This window comes from Oryctolagus cuniculus, chromosome 3 (genome assembly GCF_051225735.1).
Source record: "Oryctolagus cuniculus isolate XC-2025 breed Fujian yellow rabbit chromosome 3, ASM5122573v1, whole genome shotgun sequence".
NCBI classification, from domain to species: domain Eukaryota; kingdom Metazoa; phylum Chordata; class Mammalia; order Lagomorpha; family Leporidae; genus Oryctolagus; species Oryctolagus cuniculus.
This window is the reverse complement of record NC_142869.1, coordinates 147,450,495-147,468,869: the sequence shown is the minus strand read 5'-3', so window position 1 is coordinate 147,468,869 and position 18,375 is coordinate 147,450,495. Positions and strand designations below refer to the sequence as shown.

The 18,375-nt window shown below is 40.4% G+C and overlaps 1 long non-coding RNA gene across 1 annotated transcript in view; it reads right to left on the bottom strand.

The window, feature by feature from the left end:
• The window catches only part of LOC103348678 (uncharacterized), a 181,396-nt gene that overhangs the window by 121,908 nt on the left and 41,113 nt on the right, over window positions 1-18,375 (bottom strand). The gene's annotated exons all lie outside the window — the stretch shown is intronic.

Genomic DNA, 18,375 nt, shown 5'->3' with positions numbered 1-18,375 from the left:
TTTGTATATACAGACAATAGCATGGCTGAGAAAGAACTTCTAAGATCAATCCCATTCACAATAGCCACAAAAAATTTCAATACCTTTGAATAAATTTAACCAAGGACAAGGATCTCTATGATGAAAATTATAAAATATTAAAAGAAGAAATAGAAAAATATACAGAAATGGAAAAATCTTCCATGTTCATGGGTTGGAAGAATATCACCAAAATGTCTATTCTTCCAAAAGCAATTTATAGATTCAATGTGATCACTATCAAAATATGAAGAATATTCTTCTCAGATCAAAAAATGGTGCTGAAATTCACATGGAAGTACAAGAGACCCCCAAATAGCTAAATCAATCTTATACAACAAAAACAAAGCTGGGAACATTACAATACCTGATTTCAAGACATAATACAGAAGAGTTATAAACAAAACAGCCTGGTACTGACACAAAATATATGTGTAGACCAATGGAACAGAATGGAAACCAAAAGTCAACCTATACATCTACAACCAATTTATTTATTTATTTAGTTTTTATTTATTTGACATGTAGAGTTTACAGATAGTGAGAGAGACAGGGAGAAAGGTCTTCCTTCCAGTAGTTCATTTCCAAAAGGCCACAATAGCTGGAGCTATGCCAATCTGAAGCCAGGAGCCTGAAGCCTCTTCCTGGTCTCCCATGTGGGTGCAGGGCCCAAGCACTTGGGCCATCCTCCACTGCTATCCCAGGCCATAGCAGAGAGCTGGACTGGAAAAAAAGCAACCGGGACTAGAACCCAGAGCCCATATGGGATGCTGGCACTGCAAGAAGAGGATTAACCTAGTGTGCTATGGTGCCAGCCCCCAACCAATTTATTTTTGACTAAGGAGCTAAATTCAATCCCTGGAGCATGGACAGTCTCTTCAACAAATTGTGCTGAAAAAATTGGATCTCCACATGCAGAAGTATGAAGCAAGACCCCTATCTTGCACCTTACACAAAAATCCTCTCAAACTTGATCAAAGATCTAAATTTTTGACCCAATACCATCAAATTATCAGAAAACTTTAGAGAAACCCTGCAAGACATTGGCAAAAGCAAAGACTTCTTGGAAAACATCCCAGGGGCACAGGCAATCAAAGCCAAAATTGCCAAATAGGATTACACCAAATTGAGAAGCTTGTGCACTGCAAAAGAAACACTCAGCAAAGTGAAGAGGCAACCAACAGAATGGGAGAAAACATGTGTAAATAGTACAACAGATAAAGGATTAATATCCAGAATCTATAAAGAGCTCAAGAAAATAGCAACAAAACAACTAATCTAGTTAAGAAATGGGCTAAGGATTTTAACAGACATTTTTTAAAAAAGGAAATCCAAATGCCAACAGACATATGAAAAAATGCTCAGGATCACTAGCCCTCAAGGAAATGCAAATCCAAACCACAATGAGGTTTACCTCACCCCTATTAGAATGGCTTTCATACAGAAATCAACAAACAACAAAGGCTGGTGATTATGTAGGGGGAAATGGTATCCTAATCCACTGTTTTTGGGAATGTAAACTAGTATAGCCACTTGGAAGAAATTTGTATATAGACCTACCATATGACCCAGTCATCCCACTCCTGGGAGTTTACCCAAGGGAAATGAAATCAGCATCTGAAAGCATTATCTGTACCTCAATGTTTACTGCAGCTGAATTCACAATAGCTAGGATATGGGATCAACCCAGATGTCCATGAACTGAAGATTGGATTAAGAAATCGTTGTATATGTACGCCATGGAATATTATATACCAGTAAAAAAGATATATTTTAATTTGCAACAAAATGGATACAACTCAAACATTGTACTTAATGAAATAAGCCAGTCCCAAAAGACAAATACCATATGTTCTCCCTGATCTGTGATAATTAATAGAGTACCTAAAAGGTAATCTATATAAATAAAATTGACACTTTGAGATGCAATGACTTTGAACAGCACTTATCTCCACTGTTGAGGAACAGATTTTGTTTTTCATACTTTTTGTTGAATTATTTACTTAGTATAGGGTTAGTATTATGTGTATAAAGTTAACTGAAAATAGATCTTATTAAAAAATAAGAATGGGAATAGGAGAGGGAGGAGGAAGAACAGTGGGAGTGCACGTGGGAGGGAGGGTAGAATGGAAAGAATCACTATGTTCCTAAATTTACATTGATGAATCGCACAAAGTTTGTATACCTTAAATAAAAGGTTTCTAGGGTAAAAAAAAAAGTCATTCCCATGTGTCAAGTTAACAAATTCTAACAAACTTTTCTGCTTATTCATGCTGTTGTTTAACTCAAGTTTCCAACCAGCATACAGCATTCATGGTTAAGAAATCTTATGACCCTTACCTTGTTCTTAATTAGCCACAATAGCCCCACCATGAAACTTCCAGTGTGCAGGATTCCTCTCTGTTCCACAATCGGCCGAGTTAGTCTCATCACCAACTCCTCCAGAGCTCTCTCGTGGCTCTCCACTGAGTCTGACACTTCCCATGTTAATGTAGCATCTCAATCCCTGCGTCAACAGAGATTATGAGACCATTTCTCATTGAATTCCCTTGCCTCACAGCACTCAGCCCCATCAGTGAGTGCTGTAGCTGGGAGGAACTCAGCAAGGTGCTAAGGAGAGCTAGAATGAATCCACTGTGAATACTAACTATGGCAACTAAGCACTGAAAGAACACCTGATTAGCTGATGTTTCTCCTGCTTAAAATGAGTTGAAATTCTTATCACAGTCAAACTCTCAGTAAGAAGACAGGTACAGTACTATAGAAGACATTTGCTTTAAGAGTTTGTAAAGTAGTCCAACACAGATGGGCAAATGCCAATGGCCAGTGGTGCATGGCTAGTCTCAAAGATCTTGCTGTAAGGTGTGTGGGGGTACAGGGGGCAGGACAGAAAGAGGGCAATACTTGAGCAAGGGACCTTTTCAGAGATTGGATTAAAGCAGTAAGAATGGGATAGAGAGAACAGGACCACTGTGTCACACATTAAGGAGCAGTGTCTAAAAAAAAAATAATCAGGCAGACCCAGTAGAACCTTAGAGGTTAAACTAGAGAGATTAAAAGTAGGACTCTGGGGTCAGAGACTTCTGGCACCGTGTTATTAATAGGTCTGGCTTAGGAAGACCAACAGAAATAGCAGGGCTATTTGTATTGTTAGTCACATTGGATGGCAGCAATGGCAGATAAGAATGATTCCCAGGTGTCTGGATGGCATGACTGGCAGATATAAGTGTCTTTATTTGGGCCAGAAATACAGAAGGAAAAAGAGGTTTGAGTAAGGAAGAAAATGATACTGTATACAGGGCTTGGTCCAGAGGTGGGCAGGTATCAAGCAATCAGGGTCTCTCCTGGATCCAGCAGGAAAGAGATGCTCTTGCCATCTTGGGTATTACGAGTTCAGAGCAATCCCTCTCTCTTTGGAAACAAGTCTACCACTCAAGCGGGGAATGCTTGTCACTTACCAAGAGAATAGAAACAAGAGATGGTAGGAAAGAGGACTCAGATACCCGTATTTTCTGGATTCAGCAACTCCTAACTATGCAACTGCCACGATCTTATAAATGTATAAAATTCTTCTCTTCATTTTTCCTAAGCTGGGAATATTTGTATTGCTGTCGTCTGTCTCCAATAGAATCTTGCCCAATAAATGCAAACATTAATCAGAGAAGTAGAGTAAACTTTGAATATTAGAGTCATCTGGGCAGGTTGGTTGGTTTGTTATAAGTTTCAGTTCTTAGTCTGCATCCCAAATCAATTAAATCAGAATTTCTGAATGTGGAAATCAGGTATGAATATTTTTTATAAAGTTCTTCAGTGAAGCATTGAGGTTAAGAATCACTGTTCTAGAATAGTCCTTACTGTTTTAGCATAAGTGGCCTGTCAAAAGCTGATGACAAAGGATGAAACTTTGGAACCTCTTGAAGTAAAAATCAATAGAACAATTGCCACTATTACCTGTACTACTCCAGGTATTATGAAAACCATAACTGGTGACTTAATGCTTTAAAATATAGATTAAAATTAAATGCAGGAGCCGGCACTGTGGCATAGAAAGCTAAGCCTCTATATGCAGTGTCAGCATCCCATATGAGTGCTGGTTCAAGTCCCACCTGCTCCCATTCAGCTCATTGCTAATGTGCCTGGCAAAGCAGTGGAAGATGGCCCAAGTGCTTGGGCCCCCGCACCCACGTGGGAGACCTTGAGGAAGCTTCTGGCTCCTGGCAATGGCCTGGCTCAACTTTGGCCATTGTGGCCATTGAGGGGTGAACCAGAGGATGGAAGATTAATCAATAAATCTCTCTTCTCCCCTTCCCTTCCCTTCCCTTCCCTTCCCTTCCCTTCCCTTCCCTTCCCTTCCCTTCCCTTCCCTTCTCTTCCCCTCCCTTCCCTTCCCTCCCTTCCCCTCCCCTCCCCTCCCCTTCTCTTCCCTCTCTCTCTCTCTCTCCTTTTTCCTCTTTCTGTATTTCTACTTTCCAAATAAATAAATAAATCCTTAAAAAAGGTTAAATGCAGAAAAGGAACAAGCAGGGCTGTTATATTTTGGAGAAAATATGACTGCCCATACGGAAAGTCAAGAAAAATCTGTAGATAAATTATTAGAATTATGATTAGGAAAGTGATTAGATACAGAATCAACACATGCACCTGCCAATTGTCTCCAGATAAATACATGCGACCAATGCAAACCCACAGGACATTGTCCTAATATCCACTTTGAAAAATAAGAAATGAATAGTAGCCAAAGTAATTTTAGGATATAACAAGTAGGGGACTTGCTGTCTCACAGATACAAATAGAATCTCACTGTCCTTCTCTTCTAAATTATATCCCACACATACATGCACACACACACACACACACACATTTATACTGTGTATATCTACTCACACTTGAGAGATGAAAGTAGTATGTTACTAATGCAGTACATAGCAAAGAAACCAATAAAATTCTGAAAACCCAGAAATAGCCCAGCACATAGGCAAAAGGTTGATAGATAACAGAAATCAATAACAAATCAATGAGAAGGTAGGGGGTTGAACTATTTAATAAATGGTACTGCATATGGGGAAAAATAAGATTCCTGCTTCCACAGAAAAAGATAAAATTCAGATGAATTAGAGACCTAAATTTAAAAGAAACAAATGTTTTAATTTTTTTGCTTAAGAGGTAGAGTTACAGGCAGAGAGAGGAAGAGACAAAGAGAGAAAGGTCTTTCATCTGCTGGTTCATTCCCCAAATGGCTACAACGGCTTGAGCTGGGCCAATCCAAAGCCAGGGGCCTGAAGCCAGGATCTTCTTCTGGGTCTCCTACATAGGTACAGGAGCCCAAGCAAGTAGGCCATCTTCTGCTGCTTTTCCAGGCCATAGATAGAGAGCTGGATTAGAAGAGAAGCAGCCAGGACAAGAATGGTTGCCCCTATGGGATGCTGGTACTGCAGGCTGAGACTTAGCCTAATATGCCACAGCACTGGCCCCAAGAAAAAAATTTTTAAATGTTAGGAGAACAAATGGAAAATGTTTTCATGACCTGAGAATAGGGAAGCTTTTCTTAAACATGATTAAAATATATAACCTACAGAAATTCTGCCTACAAACATGGCAGCATTTAGATTTGGAGCTTCTCTACAGTACAACATCATAAAGAGCGAAAAACCACAAATTAGGTAGAAATACTTGTGCTATAAAAAAACAACAAGGAATAAGAATACAGACTATATAAAGAACTCCCACAAACCAGGAAACAAATAAAAAATAGGCAAAGGCTAATAGGAATTAGTAAATCAAAGATAAACCCCATTAACAAATAAATATATGAAAAATATAAATTTAAAATAATATATAGTGAGGCCAGCACTGTGGCACAGGGGGTTAAAGCCCCAGCCTGAAGCACTGGCAACCTATATGGGCTCTGGTTCTAGTCCCGGCTGCTCTTCTTCAGATCAAGTTCTCTGCTGTGGCCTGGGAAAGCAGAAGATGGCCCAAATCTCTGGGAGCCTGCACCTGCATGAAAGACCAAGAAGAAGCACCTGGCTCCTGCCTTCGGATCGGCACAGCGCGCCAGCCGTAGCGGCCATTGGGGGGGTGAACCAACAGAAGGAAGACCTTTCTCTCTGTCTCTCTCTCTCTCACTGTCTAACTCTGCCTGTCAAAAAACAAACAAACAAATAAACAAACAAAAGTTAAGTTAACAAAGCAATTTCCATTTTTAATAATATCAAAAAGAAGGAAATACTAAGGAAAAATTTTTAAAGAAGCATGAAATTCATGACCTGACAACTAGAAGACATTGTTGAAAGAAACTTTTAAGATCTAAATAGCTAGGAAAAATCCCAGGTTCGTGGACTAGAAGACTTAATATTGTTTAGATGGCAATATTCTCCAAGTTGATCTACAGAGTAAATACTCAGATTCCCAGCTGACTTCTTTGTAGAAGTTGACAAGATGATTCTAAAATTCAGATGGAATTGCAAGGGACTCAGGATAGCAAAGCAATCTTATAAAGGAATAAAGTTGGAGGACTCATGCTTCCTGATTTCAAAATTTACTATAAAGCAATGGTACTCATGAGAACATGGTAGGGAGACCTTTCTCTCAGTCTCTCTATCTATACCTCTACCTGTCAAAAAAAAAAAAAAATCACAAGACTCCATTTCACACCCAGTAGGCTGGCTAGAATTGAAAAGTGGGATAATTACAAGTGTTATTGAGGATAAAGAGAAATCAGTACACTACTGATGGAAATGTCAAATGGCACAGTCACATTGGAAACAGTGTGGCATTCCTTAAATGATATTGGTAGACAGCTAAAAGAAATGAAAACACATATCCACACAACAATTTGTTCATAAGTGCTTGCAGCAGCCTTATTCATAATACCCAGAACAGGAAATAAGCCAAGCATTCATCAATGAATGAATAAACAAAATGTGGTGTATTCACACAATGAAACAGTATTTAACCTAAAAGGGAATGAAGTGCTGATACATGCTAAACATAAACATATATGAGCCTTGAAAACAAACCAAACATATGTAAGTGAGAGAAACCAACCACAGAAGACTACATATTATTCAATTCCCATGAAATATCCATAATAAGGAGTGTAAAAGACATAAAGTAGATTCTTGTATCAATGATTGCTCAGGACTGAACCACAGTGGAGGGGGGGAAGGCAGGAGAGGAGTGGTAGTAATTAGAATGACAAAGGCTAATGGACTAACAGCTAAGTTTTTTCAGGTGATGAAATTATTTGTGCCCTGAAAAGTGCTCATGGTGGTAGTTGTACATAACTGTCAATATCTTACAAACCATTAAGTTGAACATTTTCATTGGGTGATTATGCAGTGTGTGAATTATATCTCAATAAAGCTGCTAATGAAATGCTCCCACTGAGCTAAACAATTTAGTGGATGATTTTTATGCTATAATCCAATTTATTTAAAGACTAATAAACAAAAAAAAGTTTATGAATACAAGCATAGTATATGCCTTAAAAATAATTTGGGGGAGGGGTTGGCGCCACAGCTCACTAGGCTAATCTTCTGCCTGCGGCGTCGGCACCCCGGGTTCTAGTCCCGGTTAGGGCGCCGGATTCTGTCCCGGTTGCTCCTCTTCTATTCCAGCTCTCTGCTGTGGCCCCGGGAGGACAGTGGAGGATGGCCCAGGTCCTTGGGCCCTGCACCTGCATGGGAGACCAGGAGGAGGCACCTGGTTCCTGGTCCACATGGGAGACCAGGAGGAAGCACCTGGCTCCTGGCTTTAGATCAGCACAGCGTGCCGGGCACAGTGCGCTGGCCGTAGCAGCCACCTGGGGGGTGAACCAACGGAAAAAGGAAGACGTTTCTCTCTGTCTCTCTCTCTCACTGTCTACTCTGCCTGTCCAAAAAAATAATAACAATAATAATTTGGGGAGGAAACAACATACTTCTGGAGAGATTTAGCTCTGGGCAAGATGATTTTTTTATAAGTAAGATTGGGTAGGGTACAAAAGTAGTTTAAATGACATCTGTAATATTAAAATATTAAATCAAAAACAAAGTAATTTATGTAAAAGCATGGTAGTTTTCTTTAATTTTTAAATAACTTTTTCTTACTGGCTTTAGTAAGGCTCAATTGACACAAGCAGCAATTATCCTAATTGTTATGTCAATTATCTTAAGAGAGGCAGAGGGGCCTGTGTTATAGCAGGTCAAGCAGCCACCTGCCCTGTCAGCATCCCATATGGGCACCAGTTCTAGTCCTGGCTGCTCCACTTCCGATCCAGCTCTGTGGTATGGCCTGGGAAAGCAGTAGAAGATGGTCCAAGTCCTTGGGTCCCTGCACCCATGTGGGAGACCTGGAAGAAGCTCTTGGCTCCTGGCTCCAGATCAGCATAGCACTGGCCATTGCAGCCACCTGAGGAGTGAAACAGCAGATGGAAGATTCTCTTTTTCTCTCTCTCTCTCTCCGCCTCTGCCTCTCTGTAAATCTGCCTTTCAAATAAATCATAAAAAAGAGCTAGGAAGAAAAACGTGTGAGCTTACTCGACCTGGTATAATTTTAACAGAAGAGACCTTAGTTAAGGGTTAATGAGGATTTGTACTTTACATTTTTTATAAGTATATTCTTAGTCTCTCTTCCAGACTCTCTTATTTTGTAACAAGGAAATAATTTTACTAAAGTGCATTGACCAAAATAGATGTAAAGTTAACTAAAGCATATCTGACAAATTGAAGGACTTCATACATTATTTTAATATAGTGCAGATTCCAGCATCTTCCCCCACAATGGACTTGGGCTCAGTCTCAACCTGGATGATTGCTGAGTCATAGGTAACAACCATGAGTAAGCAGCATGCAAAGCAACTATAAGATCAGTAACCTGCTTTGATAGACTTCTTATTTTCTCAATATGGGAATTATAACCTTCCAGAATGCTTGAAATGCCCTGTAAACAAACAAAAGAAGTGGAATATTATTCAGCCATAGAAAAGAATGAAATATTCTAATATACAGTAAAATGGATAGAACTGGAGGACATTGTGATAAGTGAAAGAAAGCATTCACAGAAAGACAGATATCACACTTCTTACATTCTTTCTTTTCTTTTCTTTCCTTTTTTTTTTGGACAGGCAGAGTTAGACAGTGAGAGAGAGACAGAGAGAAAGGTCTTCCTTCCTTTGGTTCACTCCACAAATGGCTGCTACTGCCAGAGCTACGCTGATCTGAAGCCAGGAGCCAGGTGCTTCCTCCTGGTCTCCCACGTGGGTGCAGGCACCCAAGCACTTGGGCCATCCTCCACTGCACTCCCAGGCCACAGCAGAGAGCTGGACTGGAAAAGGAGCAGCCAGGACTAGAACTCGGTGCTCATATGGGATGCCGATGCCACAGGCAGAGGATTAGCCAAGTGAGCCATTGCACCGGCCCCCAGATATCACACATTCTACCTCGTATGTGGAAGCTAAAAAAAATACCTCAGTTGAAACGTATAATAGTAATTACTAGAAGTTGGGAAGGTTGGGGGGATGTAGGGTGGTTGGATAATGAGTACCAAGTCAGAATTAGAAGGCATAGGGGCCGGCATTGTGGTGTAGTGGGTAAAGCTGCCATCTGTGATGCCAGCATCCCATATGGGTACCGGTTCCAACCTGGCTGCTCCTCTTCCAATCCAGCTCCCCAATAATGTGCCTAGTAAAGTAGCGGAGAATGGCCCAACTGCTTGGGACCCTGTACCACATGGGAGACCCTGATAGAATTCCAGGTTCCTGGCTTCAGTCTGACCCAGCCACGGCTGTTGCAGTTATTTGGGGAGTGAACCAGCAGATGGTTGATCTCTGCCTCTCTCCCCTTCTCTCTCTCTGCAACCCTGCCTTTCAAAATAAATAAATCTTTTTTTTAACTTTTATTTAATAAATATAAATTTCCAAAGTACAACTTTTGGAATATAGTGGCTTTTTCCCCCATAACCTCCCTCCCACCAGTGAACCATCCCATCTCCCACTCTCTCTCCCATCCCATTCATATCAAGATTCATTTTCAATTATCTTTATATACAGAAGATCAACTTAGTATATACTAAGTAAAGATTTCACAGTTTGAACCCACACAGAAACACAAAGTGTAAAGTACTGTTTGAGTACTAGTTACGCCGTTAATTCACATAGTACAACATATTAAGGACAGAGATCCTACATGGGGAGTAAGTGCACAGTGACTCCTGTTGTTGACTTAACAATTGACACTCTTATTTATGATGTCAGTAATCACCGTAGGCTCTTATCATGAGCTGCCAAGGCTATGGAAGCCTCTTGAGTTCACAAACTCCAATCTTATTTAGACAAGGTCATAGTCAAAGTGGAAGTTCTCTCCTCCTTCTTTGATGGCCCATTCTTTCCACTGGGATCTCACTCTCAGAGATCTTTCATTTAGGTTTTTTTTTTTTTTTTTTTGTCCAGAGTTTCTTGGCTTTCCATGCCTGAAATATTCCCATGGGCTTCTTAGCCAGATCTGAATACCTTAAGGGCTGATTCTGAGGCCAGAGTGCTGTTTAGGACATCTGCCATTCTATGAGTCTGCTGTGTATCCCACTTGCCATGTTGGATCATTCTCTCCTTTTTAATTCTATCAGTTAGTATTAGCAGACACTAGTCTTGTTTGTGTGATCCCTCTGACACTTAATCCTATCATTATGAAACTGATCACTTTGACTAGTGAGATGGCATTGGTACATGCCACCAAAATAAATAAATCTTTAAAGAGAGAAAGAGAAGGCATATATTCCTAGTGTTACTCAGCACAGTGGGTTGACTGTGGTTCACAATAACCCATTATATGCCTTCTGAGCAAATAGAAGAGAGGAGCTCTGAGGCTCTGACCATAATGACAAAGAGGAGGAAATGTTAATAACCCTGATTTGATCAGTACACCTGGTATACATATATTGAAATACGACACTGTGCTCCATAAATATGTACAATTTTTGTTTCCCCCCTCCAAAATTAATGATTTTCTAAAGTATGGCAAATAAAATACAGTTGAAAAGAAACAAGTAAATAAAAATCCACTCTAGAGCTCCTGTTACATGAGTCCAGCAATTTCAGTGCAAAGATCAATTGATTTTCTCCCTTCACTGCGCCTGCCCTATCATCTCCCTTCCCTCTCTCGCTGTGTCAGTGTGCACCTCCTACCTGTTTCAAACGGTTCTCAGAGATGCCTGGTGCCTTGGTGTCTCAGATGTCATTGCAACAAATTTTCCCAAATTCAGTCCAAAAAAAAAGGAATTGTATATTCGCTTTGTTTTTACTGTGATAGTTGTCCAGACAGAAACCACAGCTTGCTAAAGATCAAATATTTATAGGGCAATGTTTGCATTTGTTGAACATAATGTAAAACTGTTTCTCAGTGCACCGCTAAAGTGCCTTTAAAGCAGTTGTTTTCGTGGCCAATGTGCATTGTGCATGGCTGAGTCCTTGGTTTTAGTAGTGACTAGAAATGCATTCCCAGGGTTAATCTGGAAACACAGCCAAGGCAGTCATCTGGGGTGCTTTGGTGTCACCACAAACATATGAATTGCCCCTCAACTCTCCAATAACAGTATTTCAAAACAGAATGGATTTGAGCTCACCCTCTTTGCCACTCAACAAGATTGAAAGAAATTAAGTATCTATGAATGTTCAAAGACACTGTCTCCTCTCTTTAGATCATCCAAGAACCTTAGGCCTCACCAGATCTAGAAAGATGGGCAAGAAAACCTGATTCTTGGTGTTTATGGGTGGTGCCCCCATAGTGTCTCAGCAGTGACTCCTCCCCTCACCCCCCTATGCCATCATGGGGACCTGCACCACAGTTCCCGGGGCCATGAACTCAGTAGTTGGGGCTCTAGGATCTTTCCCTGTTATACCTCCATGGAGGACCAGGTGTTAGCCACTGACAGAACTGGAAGCCCCCATCTGAAAGGAAGGCAGGTGGCATGGCACTTCCCGTACCAACTCCTCACCCCCAGGGCCCTGACCTCCCCCACAGGAAATCTCTCATTATCTCCACACTGAGTTCTCCCTCATTACCACCCCCTTACAAAGTGTCCTCTTTCTAAGACACATTCACACAAAGACAGGGAACTGTCTCCTCTCCTGCATCCCCCAAGAAACTCTCCTTAGGAAAGCTGGTGAGGGGGCAGAGGAATTGTGCTTCTTCTGTGCTGCATCTGCAAGATGAGATACCAAGAAAGAGATTTTAACAAACCACAGCTTTACGTAAGACACTGATGACCTCACATACTGGAGCTGCCCGAATTTTTCCTAGAACTCTTCTCATCAGATCCAGTTCCTTCAATCAAAGCCGAGGCAGAGCTGAAGGCTCAGGTACTTGGGCCCCTAGGGTCCTGACACCCCTGAGGGAGGCCTGGCTTGTGTTCCTGGCTCTTACCTACAGCGCCAGTCCAGTCCCAGCTGTTGCAGGCATTTAGGGTGTGAACAAGTTGATGGGAGCAGCACTGAGTCTTGAATAAATAAACAAACTAAAATTGAATTTATGTACATAGCAAAAATAATTTAAAATAGCTAATTTTAAAACAACTAAAAACTTTTAATTAAAAATAAGCATTTCGGGGCTGGCGCTGTGGAGCAGCAGGTTAAGCCATCGCCTGCAGTGCCAACATCCCATATGGGTGCTGGTTCAAATCCTTGCTGCTCCACTTCTGATCCAGTTCCATGCTAATGTGCCTGGGGGAGCAGCAGCAAGATTACCCAAGTCCTTGGGCCCCTGCACCCACGTGGGAGACCTAGCTGATGCTCATGGCTTCTGCCTGGCCCAGCCCCTGATATAGTGACCATTTGGGAGTGAACCAGCAGATGGAAGATATCTCAATCTCTCTCTCTCTCTCTCTCTCTCTCACTGTAACTCTGCCTTTCACATAAATAATTTTTTTAAAAAATCCAAAATAAAGAATTTAAAAAAATAAAAGTAAAACAAGCATTTCCCACATAGTCCCTCTTGATTCCCTCTACCCTGTACACAGAGAACATCATTTGAAAACATTTTCAGTTCTAGTATTTTTGCTTACCACTCCAATAGCTTTTTTTAAAAAGATTTATTTATTTATTTGAAAGACAGAGTTACAGAGAAAGAGGGAGAGACAGAGACAGAGAGAAAGAGAGAGAGATCTTCCATTCGCTGGTTCACTCACAAAATGGCCATAACAGTAGAGGTTGGGCCAGGCCAAACCCAAGAGCCTGGAACTCCATCCATGTCTCCCACATGGGTGGGAGGGACCCAAGAACTTGGGCCATCTTCTCATGCTTTTCCAAGTTCATTAGCAAGGAACTGGATTGGAAATGGAGCAGCCAGAACTCCAACTGGTGGCACCCATGTAGGATGCTTAACCTGCTACATAACACTGGCCCCTCTAATATCTCTAAAATTGTGCTCTTCCTGTAGTAAACAATACTATATTGTACAGATTAAAGATTGTTAAGAGGGTAGATCTCACATTAAATATTCTCACCACAATAAAAAAGTTATTTTTTTTTTTTTATTTTTGACAGACAGAGTGGACAGTGAGAGAGAGACAGAGAGAAACGTCTTCCTTTTTGCCATTGGTTCACCCTCCAATGGCCGCTGCGGCCGGTACATCACGCTGATCCGAAGACAAGAGCCAGGTGCTTCTCCTGGTCTCCCATGGGGAGCAGGGCACAAGCACTTGGGCCATCCTCCACTGCACTCCCAGGCCACATCAGAGAGCTGGCCTGGAAGAGGGGCAACCAGGACAGAATCCAGCGCCGTGACCGGGACTAGAACCCGGTGTGCCGGCACCGCAAGGCAGAGGATTAGCCTATTGAGCCACGGCACCGGCCAAAAGTTATTTAAAAATAGAAAAAGAATGTGCTTGTGCTGCTGTTCCTTGATTTATTAACTTTAGACATGGTGAATCTATTTTAAAAAATCTATTAATTTCCTGCCTTCCCCTTCTCCTTTCTTTATGTATTTTTAAAAATTATTATTATTTTGAGGGGGAAAGGGTCAGTGTTCCCATTTGCTGGTTCACTCCCCAGTTCTCTCCACAAATGCTCAAAATACCCAGAGCTGGCCCAGGCCAAACCTGGGAGCCAGAAATTCAATCCAGATCTCCTACGTGGGTAGCAAGGACCCAATAACCTGAGCCATCACCCATGCCTCCCAGGGTCTGTATTAAGAAGAAACTTGAATCAGGAGCTGGAAGAGGGCATCAAACCTAGGCACTCTGATATGAAACACAGGTGCCTTAACCTACTTCTCTTCATTTTTGTGTGTGTTTGGATTACAATTTTTAATTCATCTATTGCTTATCTTTGCCATTTTAATTAAAGTGCAGTAATTCAACTCTTGGCTCTGCAGTTTGTAAATGAGGATATTATCTCTCCTGCCTGACCCTCCAACTTCCTTTCCCCTTCCACCTCCCATCTGTTGACAGCTTCCTCTTTGTTCTTCCCTTTTCAAAGTATATTCTGTTCTGTATTCATAATTTTTTGTTGTATAATTTTAAATGTAGGTTTCTCTACCCAAATGGTTTCCAAAGCAGGACATGATGCCAGGGTCAATTTGCAATTGCTGTTTTGGCTTAGAGGGATATTTTGATGCAGGCTCATCAAAATGTAAAAATTCTCTATTTTTCATAAACAAGACATAGAAATCTATGCAGTAGACTTCCCTAAGGCTCACTCCATCCCTGACCATGGGAGACAGTGGAAAACAGTGTTTATGATGCACATTGCTCATCTTGGAAAACAAATGCTTAATGATATGCATATGAGTCCACCTAAAAATGCCATGTGCCTTCTCTTTTCCCTTGCACTGATTTTGTCAAGGTGTACCCCCAGAGGAAAATACTGAAAAACTCAATTATCTCCTGAATTTGGGGCAGGCTGCACAGCCAATCTAAATGAGAATAACAGCAAAACTTTACATGATAATATGCCTAGCAATATAAATAGCCCTATGGGGAAACGTAGTAAAATTGCTCAGAAAAATGCTTTATAAAAATGAAATCTTGGTGGAAAAAGCCAGTGTTAAATCTCTTCAATAAACTACAAACTTAAAATACTATAATTTCTAGTTCATCTCTTGTCCTGAGAAAGCTGTAAAAAAAATTGTTCTCTCCTTACACACACCACGCAGCAACACTCTAGGTGACTTCCCTGAAGACATAATGAGAGAGGGCTGCCACCATAACCCACTCCCATAAAGCTTGAAAATTGATATAAGACAAAAATCAGTTTGGATTCAGTATCACAGATTTTAGCTCTCAAAAATGCCATGCTTCTATATTTTCATAAACACAAAATTCTGCAACATATTCCCAAAGTGCGTAGTGAAGCATCACAGGGTTTGACAATTAATTCAACCATTCCTCCTACAAGAAATATTCCAGGTATGAGAATGTTTCTCATTTCTCATCAACACTGTGTCCCATAAGAGTTTAATTGCCTTCAGGAATGAAGAAAAATAGACAAATTCTTGTAAAGCCAAACATCCACTTATGTGTGGCCAGGGCATTTTCTAAAGAGCAGAAGAGGATAAAGATATAAAATAAGAAGTGCAATAGTTATAAAAGCCAAATTGTTTCAGGGAACAGTCAATTAACCTAGAGGCTTGGATGCCCATGTCCCCCACTGGAATGCCTAGGTTCAATTCCCAGCTCCAACTTCTAATTTCAGTTTCCTAATAATACACATCATAGAAAGCAGTATTGATAGTTCAAGTAACTGTCAACCACGTAAGAGACCTGGACTGAGATCCCTGCCCCCAGCTGTAGCCTGGCCCACCCCTGGTCTTTGCAGGCATTTGAGGAATGAACTAGCAGATGGGAAAACTCACCCCTCTCTCTCTGATTTCAAAACCTCTCAAATAAATGGTTTTGTTTGTTTGTTTGTTTCAATTAGGACTGATATCCAAGTTAGTATTAAAGACTGTAAATTTGTGAAGACTTCTCAAACAGACCTTGCTGCTATTTCTCCTTACTTTTATTAATAATTGTACATATTTATGCACTACACTGTGATATTCCAATACATGTTTAAAATATGTACTGATCAAAACACAGCAATCAACATTTTTCCTTCTTTGATATTACTTTATGATTAGAGGCTTGGTACTTATTTCTTCTATTTGTTCACACATCATATACTAGTTTATTATGTATAAGAAGGAACTTATTCCTCCTATCCAATTTCGATTTGGTACCTGTTACCCAAATTCCCTCTAACATACCTACCCATCCCAACCTCTAGTATTCACCATTCTGTGTTCATATTGAGGTTTTTTGTTTGTTTGTTTTAGCTTCCATATACAAGGGAGAACATAAACTATTTCTCTTGCTATGTCTGACTTATTTCACTTAACATGATGTCCTCTAGTTGCATCCATTTTGCTACAAACAATAGTTCATTCTTAAATATACCCCTGCATAAATCTACCACATTTTTCTTTACTCATTCATTGGATAATGGACACCTTGATTTTGATTGATTCCATATATTAGCTATTGTGAACAATGCTGCAATAAACATGATGGAGAAGGAAACTCTTTGATACAATGTGTTCATGTCTTCTACACACACACACACACACACACACGCACACACACACGCACCCTGTAAAGGGATTGCTGAGTTGTATGGCAGTTCTATTTCTAGGTTTTCTTTTTAAGAAATCTCCATACTTCTCAAATTGACAGTATAATTTACATTCTCAGCTACATTAAGAATTGCAATTTCTCTACCTCCTTGCTAGCCTTTATTGTCTTTTTGATAGCAGCCATTGTGACAGAGATAAGGTGATATGTCACCATGATTTTGATTTGCATTTCCCTGATGGCAAATGATATTGAGATTTTTTTTCATGTATTTATTGGCCATTTGTATCTTTTGAAAAGTATCTATTCAAGTCCTTTGCCCATTTCTTAAGTGGAATGATTGTTTTTATTGTTGAGATTTTTGAGTTGCTGATATATGCTTGATATTAACCCTTTGTCAGATAAGTAGCTTGCAAATATTTTCACCAATTCTGTTGGCAGTCTCTTCACTTTTGTTTCCTTTGCTGTGCAGAAGCTTCTGAGTCGGAAATAGCCCCATTTGTCTAATTTTGCTTTTGTTGCCTGCTCTTTGGGGATCTTATTCAGAAAGTCATTACCTACACCAATGTTTTAAAGTGTTTCTCCTATGCTTTTCTCTAGCAATTTCATAGTTCCTGCTCTTATGTTTAGGTCGCTGATCCATTTTGAGTAGATTTTGTATATGGTAAGAGGTAGAGATCTAACTTCTCTTTTCTACACATGGATATCCAGTTGTGTCAGCACAAAATAATGTTAAAAAAAAAAAAAAAAATATTTTCGGCCGGCACCACAGCTCAACAGGCTAATCCTCCGCCTAGCGGCGCCGACACACTGGGTTCTAGTTCTGGTCGGGGTGCAGGATTCTGTCCCGGTTGCCCCACTTCCAGGCCAGCTCTCTGCTGTGGCCAGGGAGTGCAGTGGAGGATGGCCCAAGTCCTTGGGCCTTGCACCCCATGGGAGACCAGGAGAAGCACCTGGCTCCTGCCTTCGGATCAGCACGGTGCACTGGCCGCAGCGTGCCGGCCGTGGCAGCCATTGGAGGGTAAATCAACAGCAAAGGAAGACCTTTCTCTCTGTCTCTCTCTCTCACTGTCCACTCTGCCTGTAAAAAAAAAAAAAAAAAAAAAAAAAAAAAAAAAAAAAAAAAAAAACCACTATTCTCTATTCAATGTATCTTCTTGATAGCCTTTTCAGAAATCATTTGCTATATGTATGTGGATTAATTTCTAGGTTCTCTATTCTGTTCCAGTGATCTGTGTGTCAGTTTTTGTGCTAGTGAAACGTGGTATAAATTTCTAAAGCCGTGTAGTATGCTTTGAAATTAGATATTGTGATGCCTGTGGCTTGGATGTTTTTTTCACCTCTGGATCACTTTGGCTATTCTGGTTCTTTGTGGTCCCACATGACTTTTAGGAATTTTTTTTCAAGTTCTATAAAGAATTTCACTTGTATTTTAATAGGGATTGCATTGAATCTGTGGATTGCTTTGGGTAGTAGGAACTTTTTAATGAAGTTAATTCTTCCAACAGATAAACAATGGAAATCTTTCCTCATTTGGGTCTTTGATTGCTTCTTTCATTGGTGGTTTACAGTTTTCATTGTAGAGATCTTTTACTTCTTTGGTTAATTTTATTCTTAAATATTTAATTTTTGTAGCTATTGTGAGTGGGATTTCTTTCTTGATTTCCCTTTCATCAAATTCATTATTGGTGTATAAATGCTACTTGTTTGCATGCTGAGTTTGTACCCTGAAACTTTACAGATTTGGTTTATCAGTTCTAATAGCATTTTTGGTGG